Below are 12366 nucleotides of genomic sequence, written 5' to 3' on the forward strand. Positions count from 1 at the left end.
CTCGCGACAGGACCCCCCCTTCAGCCCCAAGGCTGTCGCGGAGTCGGCCCGCGGCGCCGCTGTCACCCCCGGCGCCGCCGCCCGGACGGGAGCGGGAGCCGGCCCCACCGCCCTGCGGCATGCGGCGGGAGCCCCCGGCAGCCCCTCGTCCTTCTCCCGCCGACCCACGGCCCCGGCCGCGCCGCGCCGGCGGGAGCCGCTGACAGGTCGCCGCCGGTGGCTCCGGCACCTGCGCTGCGCCCGCCGCCCTGAGAGGAGGGGCTGCCGCCGAGACCGCGGCGCGGCGGAGCAGGAGGCGGGCGGGAGCCGGCGGCGGCGCACGGCCGGCGGCGGGCCCCCGGGGGCGGCGGGCGCCCCTCGCCCTCGCCCCGCCACGGGGCCGGGCGGCCGCGGCTACGGCGCCACCGACACCTTACTTCCTGCTTCGCTACCCAGGGCCAGACCCATCGCGGCGGAGGGATCCCGCCGCCTCCCGCAGCCTCCTCCCCCTTCTGCTTCTGCTTTCCCCCCCCGCGTTCTCTCTCCCCCTCTCTCTTCTGCAAGAAAATAATTTGACAGCGATTTGCTGACACCGGGATTTTTTTTCATTTTTTCGCATCACGGACTCGGCAGAGGCAGCGCAGGCGGGGGAGGCCGTGCCGGAGGTAAGTGCCGGTGCCCAGAGCCTCCCCCGGCGCGGGGCGGGGGGGTGCGGCGGGGCCCCCGCCCAGCGCCGCTCCTCTCCATGTGCCGCCACCGCCGGCGGGGTGGGTGCCTGGCAGCGGGGCCGGGGCCGGGCCGGGGGGAGTATGTTTCCTGGCGGAGCGATATTTGTTTACAGGATGAGCGCCGTACTGTAAGTGAAGTAGGACCGAGCCCGGGCAGCTCTGTAATAAATTAATATCGCAGTTGCTCCCTCCTCGCCGCCACCGACATAAGCCCCGCGCCCGGCCCCGCCGCCCCCCGCGCCTGGCCCCCGTGCCTGCACTTGTTGCAGACTTCACGCCAGGTAGGCGAATGCTCCGCAAGTTTCATTTTTGCACGAGCTAGGGCTGTGCTGGAAGAAAACGGTGGGGGGGGGGGAAGAGAAAAAAAAAAAGTTTGCAGTTTGCAGTTCACTTTCGGGCTGCAGCGCCGAGTAGGCGAGGCCCTGCCTGCTGCTGCCTCCTCCTCCTCGATCGCCGCTCCCGGCCGGCCGGCGGCGGGCAGGGAGCAGGGGGGCGGGGGCGGGCGCTGCCCCGTACCTGCGCGGCCCGGGCGGGGTGGGTGGGAGTGGGCGCGGGGAGCGGGCATCTGGTCGGTCCCGGGGCGCCCCGCCGCGGCGCCGCTGCCGGGTCCCGGGCGCCGCGCCGTGCCACGCCGTGCCGGGGCGGGGAAGACCGGCTCGGTGGGGCACGCCGCGGAAGTTGTCCGAGCGGCGGTCCCCCTCACGGCCCCTGATACGCGTGGCCGACCCACGCGCGACTCGCCCAACCTCTCCCCCCCCCCCCCCCCCCCCCCATCCGGCACACTCCGTATCAGTCGGTGTTAGCAACGAGATGGTGCGGGGCTTGGCTTTGGAGCCCTTCCCTCCGGGCGGGCGGCACCTCTGGATGCGAACTTCTTTTTGAGAAATGTGAATTTCCCCTTCTTTTCCGCGGGAGAGGAATTTACGGCGGTTTGGGCGCTGTCGGGGTGCAGAGCGCATCATTTTTCTGGCCCGTCAAAATATGGGGGGTGACGAACAGAAACTTTTAGCCAGATGTTTAAATACCAAAGATGCGATTTGCAAGTAAAATTAATTTGCAGTTAACCAGTTAATAAATGGATAATGCCTACTCATCCTTCTGCTGACTTTACAGAGCAGTTTTCACATCTGCCAGTCAACTGACCGGGCTTGCCTAGTTGGGATGTGAACTCAGTGGGGTTAATGCCTTCGTTCGGTAAAATCTGACCTGTACTTGCTGTCCCGGTGCATCAACACTGGTTTGTAATTCAGGTAGTTACTGGTGAGGTTCATAGATTTTTTGCAGAGTAACATGATAGCAGCAAAATAAACATGATGACCCATAACTAAATTATTTATGGAAAACATTGCAAAGAGCTTAACTGCATGATTAGTGTTTTAAGCAGGTATTCTCTGGGGGTGAAGTTTAGTGCCTTTGATGGCAATAATTTTACTGTAAGTATGGGAAAAGGGCAGAGTTTGCCTGACAAGCTTGGGCCTGGCTTACCAAGCTGCTTGGTGGGGCCACCCCACTGCCTGTACCCCTCCTGCCTGGGGCACTGGCCCCCAGAGCTCCCATGGGGACCTGCCCCTTGCCCTTGGCTCGGGGTATGGTGTCATAGTGAAGTGACTCGCCTTTATAATGTCGACATATATGTGAACCGTTCCTGCATGCAGCATGTACTGCCGTTAGCTGTGATCGCTGATCTGCTTGGTGGTCTTGTTTGGATGTTAAATTGGATTAGAATGGAGCCATTTCTTTAATAAGATGCATCTATCTAGAAATAACCCATTTCATTTTTTGTTAGCCACTGAAGTGACACAGTGTGATGTGTCCTGATTTATATGTTACCTTTTTCCCTAAGGCTTGTTCAAGGCACATGTTTAACAACCGAAATGTTACTTCATCAATGCTCTATGGGTGCGTGTAGAGGATGGAAGTTAGGCTGCTTGGCTTTGATTGAAACAAATACGGGTTTGGGTGGTTTTTTTTTTTTAGAATTTAGAAAAGTTTTTTTTTTCATATTAAGAAAATGTGCTGTATCCATTATTCTTCTATAACTGTTAGTCTGATATGCTTTGGAAAAATTTAAGGCTTAAATATACCCTACTCAAAAGTTCTGGCGCCAATAGCTGCTCTTAGGATCTTTTCCACTGCCATTGATAAGCAGCTCGCATTTCTGAAGTTGGGATACTCTACTGAGCAGCACTGTCAGCATCATAGTCAAACCAACGTGTCCTGAAAATCCCAAAAAGCTCAAATACAAGTAATGCACTTCACCGTGGATATTGTCCTGAGTGAGGGGTGAAGAATCCACCTCTCGGTTGAAATAAGGTCAGAGCTTAATCATACCGCTATCAGCATATGTCCTGCCATTGGCATCGCTCCCAGGGGGAGATGGGTGAGGCCAGGGGGTAGCTAGCCATCCTGCCTCCAGTGTTTACATCCCTCCTGCATGGGCCACTGTGAACATAAGTAAACCGCAGTGTGACTAACCTCTCTACCTAACATTGACTCATGTTGTATTTGAATAGACTGAAAAAGCCTCTGTGTCTTATCCACTTAATTTTCTTGACCTTTATGTTACTGCTGATGACCTATCTCTGAGAGTACTCCAGTATCCATTTAAGATCATAAAGCAAGTCCTTGTTTGAGGTTTGTTTCGCTTTTAGGTAGCAGTCAACTAGCCTAGGTAGAAAAAAAGGAATTCTTAGATTTTAAACTCAAAACTCTGTTACTTCTCTTCTGGACATTTTAATTCCTACCATGATAAAGTGAGGGTTGTCATTATAAATCAAGCTTGGAACTTGGCATCTATGAGGGAGTACGAGAGAAGAGCAATCCTTTAATGTACTGTGGTTCCCTAAAGCAGCAAGATAATATTTTGCTGGGATATATTTTTGGTTTGTTCTAACCAAGGAGGGAATATGTTGCTTAAAAACTTTCTCAGCAAAGTGTTTGAGAAAGACTTTTCTCTCCCTTTCCCAATACTGTAATGGGACAGTAGTAAACCAAAGAAGAGCCCTCGGATCTGTAAGGTCATTGTGAGATTCTCGTGCAGGAAGGTTGTGTCTCCTTATGAAGTGTCACAATAATTTGTGAGAGAAGACAGTTTTATTTCATCTTCCTTAGAAATACTTTAAAAAAAAAAAAAAAAGATAAGCGGTGTTTGATGGCTACAAAATAATTTTGGATACAGAAACAATTTGTTTCCTCGCCTTGCATTTTTTTGAGGTGGCATCGGTTCCAATGAAAAGTTATCATTGGAATTACAGTTTTTCTGTCCCTAAAACTGACGGATCCTTTTGCCTCTCCTCCACCTGTAAGATGTAGGCAGAAGCATCTTTAAGTGAGTGGATAGGTTCTGCCTGGTGCAGTTGCTACACGCTTGGTTATTTACATAAGGTGAGCAGCGCAAGTGGTTGCAGACTTCCATGGCACTGCTTAGGAGGGTAGACTTGCTGCATATGTGGGTATTTGTAGGGTGGGGAGTGAGTGAGCTGAGCTCGAAACCGTGGAAAAAAAAAAGCGGCAGAAAATTCCATAGGTTCTGCTGCATATGGAGTTACAAAACCTCTTCTGAGAAACCTATTATTGTAATCAATTGTGAGGCTGTGAGGGGAAATCAGGCCTTCTAAGATAAAGGCAAAAATAGCACAGTTAAATATATTTTAAGAAAGGCAGTTCTTCCTTCAAAGAGTAGGTCTGACTGTAGTTCAAAGAAAGGTAGCAACCATTTTATCAGTTTGGGTTTGCTATTTAACTCTTTACTCGAAACCGAACAGATTTGAGAGATCCATTGAGTTTACTTTTGAGCAGCATGCATTTAGGTGCCAAGTTATCTTGTAGAGCTTGGAAGACTCTTTTCCCTATTTTTCTGGAGATGCTGTGAACAGGCTCTGCACCTTCATCTCCTTGTTGCTGCCATTACATGTGTGTCTCTAGGTAGCACGTGGTCCAGCCCAACCGGGAGGACTAAGTAGGTAATGTGGGCAGTTGGCTAATTGTATTGATGCTGATTCTGGTTGGATATTGCAGTCCGTGGGCAGAAGGAAGAGTATTTTTGACAGCAGTTAATTTTCTCTTTTTCTGACTTGGCTATGTTGCTCTGTGGACTTACCTGGCCCTGCTCAAAAAGGCAGCAGAAAGAAAAATGACATTGATTTATGTGAGGAAAAACTGGAAAATATGCTTGGGTTACAACCTGCTGCCACAGAAACTGCAAAGTAAATACATCATTAACATTATTTCTTCTTGAGAGGATAATGGTTTGGGGAACCCAGGGCATGCTTTTAATGTAGGCTCTATAACCTTATAACAGGGATTTTAAAAAAAGTTTAAACTACCCATGTTAGAGTGGGGATGTTGTGGGGTTTTGAAGGAGTTGTGTAGCACTGAGTATATTTTGAGGTTTGGAGTGAAGTGAATCTTACGGTTTCGGCTCACTCTGTAACAAAGAGTGTGTCTCTCACAAACAGCCCACCTAAGTTTTCATAGTTGACTGATGATTTGCTCTGGAAAGACCCAAAATGCTGATGTGATGCAGATTCAAAAGGTAGTTGATTTTTTAAACTTTTCTTTTTGGTTTATCTCTCTCCAATTTACAGTTCAAATTTTGTTAGAATTTCATGTGAATCTCTGGTCTTCAGCTTTGCATCTGCTGGTCAGCTGGGCCAGTGTAGGTCATTTCCCAGGCACGTGGCCACAAGTGCCAAGTTTCTCTACCCCACTAATTCATTATTTCTAAAGCAGCCATCCTGGGCCTTATCACAAATTTTGCTTCTGTCTTTTTAGTTCAGCAAGAAAATGGTTGCTGTTTTTCCCCTCCCTCTCCTCATCAGCTGCTCATAGTAAGATTTTTGATAGAGCCTGCATTGTGATATGTCCTTGAAGTTCAGTGCTGCAAGGTTTTGTTTTGCTTTGACTTTTTTTTTTCCTCTTTATGTCTAGACTTCATTGTGTCTATAGCAAAGCAAGATTGTTGTAGATGGTCTTTTTTGATATTTGGCGTTTTTGTTGGGTTTTTTTGGTTAGTCAAAAATCTCATGCTCAGTAATGAGGAAAAGGTACTAAAAGGTACTAAAGCCCTCAGCTAAACCTGGAGTCCAAAGACTGAAAAACTGTGGGTTGGAGAAGGATTGCCCCAGAAAAACAGGTATAAATTAAGCGTTAAGTTGTCATCACCTAATTTTTAAAAAGTGCCTGACAGTGACAGGTTTTTGTTCACACTGTCTAGAACAAGGCTTACCCAGGCTCTTAAAGGACAGGATCCATTTGAGGTGCAGAATTTTTATGGTGTACTTTCTCTAAGTTAATATAAAATCTTAAATGATTTCAGCATGGAAAAATAAGTACCCAACTCTGTGAAGCAAGTGGCTATTAAGTTTAAAAATTTGATAATGGCAGAAGTTCTCCATCTTCCAAAAAAAAAAAAAGAAAATAGGTATTTGACTCTTTATTGGCCATAAAAAACTCATTTTTGTCTTTATTCCCCCCCCCAATTTTTCATTGATGGGGAAGTTTCATTTCCTTTATTTATATATTTTTAGTGTATGTGTGTTTGGGGGAGTGTCGGGGATGATAGAAGGGAAGTCTGTGTTCTAGTTTTTGTATTTAAAAAAAAAATAGCTAATACTAGTGTGTTTAGAAATGACCTTAAATACATTCTTGCCTCTAAACCAAAAATTCTGCTGGTAAAATAGTGCATATTAGGGGACTGAGGGGTTTTGCAACACTTCTGTATATGTAAGTCCTGTCGGAGTTCAGTTGTATTAGCAGAAAAGTGGGGTGTTTTTTTCAGTGTTGTCATGTTTCACATGCCAAAGCAGAACTAGAAATGCATTTTCCTGGAAGAATCTCTATTTACACTTGGAGGGTTATGCCAATTACAGCTATATTAGGCTTTTTTATTTTTTTTTTTTAAATTTTACACTTGACCTAAATAGTAACTTCCTTCATTTTCTTAGCAGAAGGCATGCAGAATTGAATACAATATTGGTGAGCAGGAAATATGAAGTGTGGAAATACTTTTTTCCTTGAAAAGATCCTATGTACTTTAATTTTGAATACAGATTTTAAATCCTGCCGATTAGCAAGTACTGCATGATAAATTTGTGAAACTTTCAAGGCATAAGATGTTATTAATGTTCATCTTGGTCAGAGACTAAAGATTATTTACCCTTTTGGATGGTGTAGCAGTAAATTAAGAAGGAGCAGGTAAATGGGGCTTCTTTGGCAAGAGTCTGTAGCTGTTGGATGTCCCAGTAGGACTGCTGCTGGCAATGCGGCCAACTGGACTTTTACCACCGGTACTTTGTCTCTGTTGCAACCCTGCTGTTTCTGCTGGTGGAGATGTCTTGGTGGAAGATCTTGTTTGTAACAGGACCTCTCCCTGCCCCAGTAAATAGTGTCACTTTTATAGGCTAATTTGCTAATGACTTGCTCTTTTTATAATGTTAAGATTTGCATTGCTGCAACAACACTGCTGTATTAATAAAAAATGGATGCTGACAAGTCTTTAAATGGTTTACATCTGCCACAAGTATTAATATTTAGAAAACCCTAACACAGCTAAACTGAGCTTACTTTTCCTCAAACTGTAGGCTCCTAAAGCCCTGAAATATTTAGGATATTGACTTAGAGTTCCATAAATATCTTCCCAGTTACTTCTTTTTGTCCTGAACATGGAAGCTGGTCTCACCTTGCAGAGAGGTGGTGATCTTTCAAGTTGGCTATGTATTGCTTTCAGCAGGGCAAGGGCTGCACAATGCACTCTCTCCAGAGGCTGAATGCATCCCTTTGCTGTGGCTCTTAGGTCTTTAAATAACCATGAGCACTGTGGCCATTACCAAAGCTGCATCTGCCAAGTGCAGGAGGCTGTAGCCACCTGAACTGCAAGTTTGTATGTCGTGTATCTCAGCCTTGAGCACAGCAGTTTTGTTGCTGCTTTTGTCCCAAATATACTGGGGCGAAACGAGCAGAAGTAGTTCAGATGCTAACTCTCTGGCTCTTTTTTTTGGAGTATTTTTCTTACTTTTCAAAAGCTTATATTCAGTGTTGCAAAGGAGCCCCAGTGTATTTTGATAATACAAAATAAATGGTTAGTGTTAAGCTACACTGAACGGTGTATCTTATGGGGCCATTGCTACTCCAACTGTCTCTTTGGCCTGCCATGCAATTTGAATTTAAGTGAAGGTCTCCCACATGGTTATTTGCATGTGTCCTTCTATCTCTGTTTTGTATCTGTAATTCCAGTGTGTGCTTCCAGAATTATTTTCTGTTCATTTCCAATCATTCTTCAAAGATAACTGGCACAAACCAACGGGCTGGTTGTGATTTCATAGCAGTAGAAGGTAGATGACTTTGATCTTCTTGTTAAATGAATTTCCTTCATGTGTGGGCTGGGTGTGTAGTGTGTTGATTTAGTTTTTATTGATCAGTGTAAAAACGTGAATTCAGCATCACAGCAATGATAATAAACAAGTACTTGCAGTGATATTCTAATGAGTTCTTGGCAAAAATAGGGTAGAAAACCATCTCAGAGATTGATGTGCTTTAGCAGTGAGATGCCGAACCAGGATACTTTATGTAAAAGGTTTAAGTAAAGCTGTTTGAAGTTCTAACTTTCTTTGGCAACACAATTGCTGCAGGCAGGAGCATGCCAAGCGGGGCAGGATGCAGTCTTTTCTGTTGGCATCGAGTGTCAGAAAATGGCATTCTTGCCTCTGTCTTGGAAGGACTTTCACCCTCCTTCCTCATCAGAAGAAAACAAGACAGATTGTAGGAACCGGGTATCTGCTTTGTTAGAGGGTGTCTTTGAACACTAGCAATGAAGCACTAATTACCTTTTAGTCCTCCTCATCTGCAGGCATGCCCTGCAAACCATCCCTATGTGTTTCAGTAAGCCTGCATGGCAAAGCATCAGGTATAGAGCAGGGGCAGTGAAGGGAGATTTCTGAGTTAACAGAGAATTTATGTCTGGAAAAGTGAGATTCATATTCGTAACTACATTAAACCTATATTTCTGAGTATGATAAGGACATATCTTCATTTAAGATGGCAATAAGTTCTCTAAGCCAAAATGTTTGAAGAAGCATGGGCAGACAGCGTCTCCCTCTTTGGCATTGATGCTATGTGTTTCCAAGACTGGAAGAAGCTTTTCAGTAGTGGCAATGAACAGTAATTCTCAATATTTTTTCATCAAATAAGCTTGGTTTATGCTATCAGAGTTCAGTAAATTGGTATCTGAGCTCATGGATCATGATGAAAAAGTATGGCTACTGCCTGCATGTGTTTGATGAAAGTAGAAAATAAAAAGCATTTTTTTTCTGAAATTAAGAAAAGTGTTCCTTTTAGGGCTATGGAATTTTGAAAGAGCTGGTTCATAATCAACTTAGTACTTTTCTAAAGTTGTTGCTATTATAATGAAAAAGCATGAATAAGAGACTATGCCTTCCAGGTAAAACAAAAAAAGGCTTTGCCATTTATATGCTTGAAAACCAAAGATGCATTGCAGAGGATGAATTTTAGCTTTCATTCTGTTTGTAGTAAAAATTAGTCTTTGAAGTTAAAAACAGCTTTAGATTTAAAGAAATAATAGGTCTGAAAAGGGAGGTGCACAGAAAAAAAAAGTTAAATGCTGTTTTGTTAATGAAAAGAATGTAAGTTAAGCCAAATGTGGCTGTCTGCATTGTAGGGTATTGCTTAGCATGAACGGGTATGATTAAGGTCCTAGCAGATTTTTATTTCAACGATTCAAGCTTCCAGAAGACATTTTAATCTGGATGTTGAGTGCCCATATATAAACGATAGACTAATACCTCAGAATTACAATAATTTATGAGAAAAGCAATACTTTCATGCTGGAAGTCTGTCAGCATATGATCTCTAGGCTAACTACTTGATCGTTAGTTAAAGTAGGAGTTCATTAAAATAACATGGGCTCATCTGGTTTTAAAGCTTAGCTCTCAGCCAGTAGGCGATGGTCCAAAACTAATAAGGTTGCAGCAAAGACGTTGTGGCGGTGGCACATAGATTACTACATAAAGCTGGTTGATGTAAAGGCTTCCATTGGATTATGGGATGCTCAGTATTGGGGCCAATTTTAAAATTTTTAATAATTTGTAGCAACACTTGCTCATACTGCAGACAGTTGAATTACCTGTGTGATTGTTTGAAAGGAAGTGCAAGGTTGGGCCTGTATATGAATGCAGCTCTTTGCTGTAATTGATTTACTCTGTAATACTTGTATTCCTGTAGTTGAAGAATACTAATTGCAAAGTGGATGTTGGGCTTCAATTATGCACAGAAGATCCTTACATTTGAGCCCCATGCTGTCCTTAGCATAAACATTTTTAATTTTTTCAGGTAGAACTTTTATTTTCAGGTTATTTCTGGAAAATCTGTACTGCTAATTATGTAAATTGTAAGAAACGAAAAAGAGAACAAAGGAGCAGTGCATCTTATTTTAGGTTTCAGCAAATGCAAAGTCATATGTGTCCATTCTGGCTATCTATAGTGCATGGCTGTGTTCTGCTACTGCTTTTGTTACCAGTAAACCAGATTGCTTAAGCTGGGTATTTCTCACAGGCTTTGTATGATCAGATTGCCAAACGATGGAGCTGGGAAGTATTTCCACTAGCAGGGTCAGTTTATGCCCCCTTGAGAGACTCTTCCTGCAGGGCTCCCTCCTTGCATACACCAAAATTTCTTGCTGAAAAGAAAATGTGGTACGTTATTTTTCTTTTTGTATTTTTTTTGTATGTTTGTTTTTATGCTATTGTGTAGGCAAGTCTGTATTTTGTAGGTCAATAGCAGTAAGTTTTTGTACCTGCACCTATTGCCTATTAAGGCAATAAGAAGCTCTCCTTGAATGAAGGAAAGGCAGATTTCAGATCTTCAGATCAGAGAGAGAGAGGAGAATGGAAGAAGCCGTGTTCGAGTGAATGAACGAACTTTCAAGCTGACTCAGTGATACATGTACAGTATACGCTGTAAAGATTAGTCACCACTTACTGTAAATCTTTTTTTATGGTGCTTGGTGGGCATGTGCCTTTATGTAGCTACAGTCAGTGAGCTTTGTAGACTGGGAATGCAGGTGAACGTAATTTACACAGTATTTTCCCATTGAACAAAACCAACAAAACCCAATGAAACCTGAAGACTTGTAAATTACTGAGCTAAAGGCAAAAGAAATCTTTTAGTTATCTTGTGGTGCTGTTATCTTAATCTGTGAAACTAGTAGGAAAGTGAATAAATTATGCAACAACAGTTTTTATTATTTAAAAGCCTGTGCTTACATGTCATTAGTTCTGTTCTGTCCTGTCCTGTGTTGGTTGGTTTGATTTTTGTGTGGGTTTTTTTTTTCATAAGGTAGGTTTCGAGCTGCGTTTGTGTAAAACATCAATTTACATGATGGTAACAGAATAACAATTACAGGGAAGGATATTAATCTGTTGAAAACACTATTTTCATTTGCCAAGCAGAAACTTCAGGAAAATTACCCTCCAGGTTGAATTTTCTCATAAATGTTCTCAAGTTCTAAAATTATTTACTGGCATAATAGGTGTGCATAGCACTTAAAGCAAAGTTTGTATGAAGGAGTTATTTTTGGGGGAAAGAGTATGTTTTTTTAATAAAAAAAAGTTGTGGTTTTTTTTTTTTTTAATGGTAGAATTATTCTGCAGCCTTTTCTGAGTACCCAAAATTCAGTAGGGTGTGGGTTTTTTTTTTTCTGTACTTTCAGACACTTTGTTTCATAGAATCATAGAATGGTAGGGATTATTTGATGGTTTCTTCTCTGTTTGAAGTTTGTGTTTTCAATAAATTAGAAGGGCATGTTTTATAATTCTTAGATGTCCTTTCTCTCAGTTCTTCACCTCTTTTGCTTTGTTTATTCACCTGTCCTTAGAGAGTTAATTTCAGCCAAAATCATAACAAAAATCCTCTACAGTTCTTAGAGCAAGATTTTATATTTATTTTGGATAAATATTTTCTTTAAAAATACTTCCTGCAAAATAAAAAAAAAACCCAAACTAAACCCAAACATCTGAGAGACTGAGAACCAGATTCTCCTGGCACTGCTGGGTGGGATGGTGCTGAGGCTTGCATGCCTCTACAAGTGGTTTGGCTCACCGCTCTCCCAGTGATCTGATCCTGTCATAGGCTTCAAGTCCTCTAAAGAGGAGGAATGAAGGCTGAAAGCATTATTAAGTTTTTGAGTTCTCACACTATTTATTTGAAATGGACGCCAAGCAGTTTACATATCTCCGTATCTTGGATTTGAAAGAGTTGCTTTTCTTTTTTTTTTCTTTTTAACTAGCCTCTGTGTGGAAATGACATCACAGCTTATGTCAGCCATGCTAAATTCAGAGGTTTTTCTCCTCCCTGTTGAGTTATTAACTGAGTTTTAGCTCTGTGATGTGAGTCTTCCCTTGTGAATGTGGCATATTGATAATTCCATTGTGTGTGCTCTGAGTTTTATACTATGAAGAGAAATAAAGGCCTAATGTAAAGCCTTTTGAAATCAGTGGCTTTCATGGCTGTGTGTGGAACCAGACTGGGTAACCCCCTAATACCACACTGAGCCCATCATCACTGATGCACTATAAGCAATGCATGGCCTGTTGCGTTTTGGCAGATGTGGTGACCAAGTCTGGAGTTTGCTGCGCACAACTATGTG

The 12366-nt window shown here is 43.3% G+C and overlaps 1 protein-coding gene across 6 annotated transcripts in view; it reads left to right on the plus strand.

Moving 5' to 3' along the window:
- Positions 1–357: 357 nt before the first annotated feature.
- Positions 358–12366, plus strand: part of TRERF1 (transcriptional regulating factor 1) — a 107116-nt gene continuing 95107 nt past the window's right edge. For 4 of the 6 annotated variants that reach the window (XM_061991361.1, XM_061991365.1, XM_061991364.1 and 1 more), the window contains exon 1: positions 731–988. The gene's annotated coding sequence lies outside the window, so the exon portion shown is untranslated. Of the gene's footprint in view, positions 645–730; positions 989–12366 lie in introns of those variants that run through there. The other 2 variants (XM_061991362.1, XM_061991363.1) reach the window with 2 other exon arrangements.

The sequence above is a fragment of the Colius striatus genome, chromosome 2, assembly GCF_028858725.1.
Source record: "Colius striatus isolate bColStr4 chromosome 2, bColStr4.1.hap1, whole genome shotgun sequence".
NCBI lineage: Eukaryota > Metazoa > Chordata > Aves > Coliiformes > Coliidae > Colius > Colius striatus.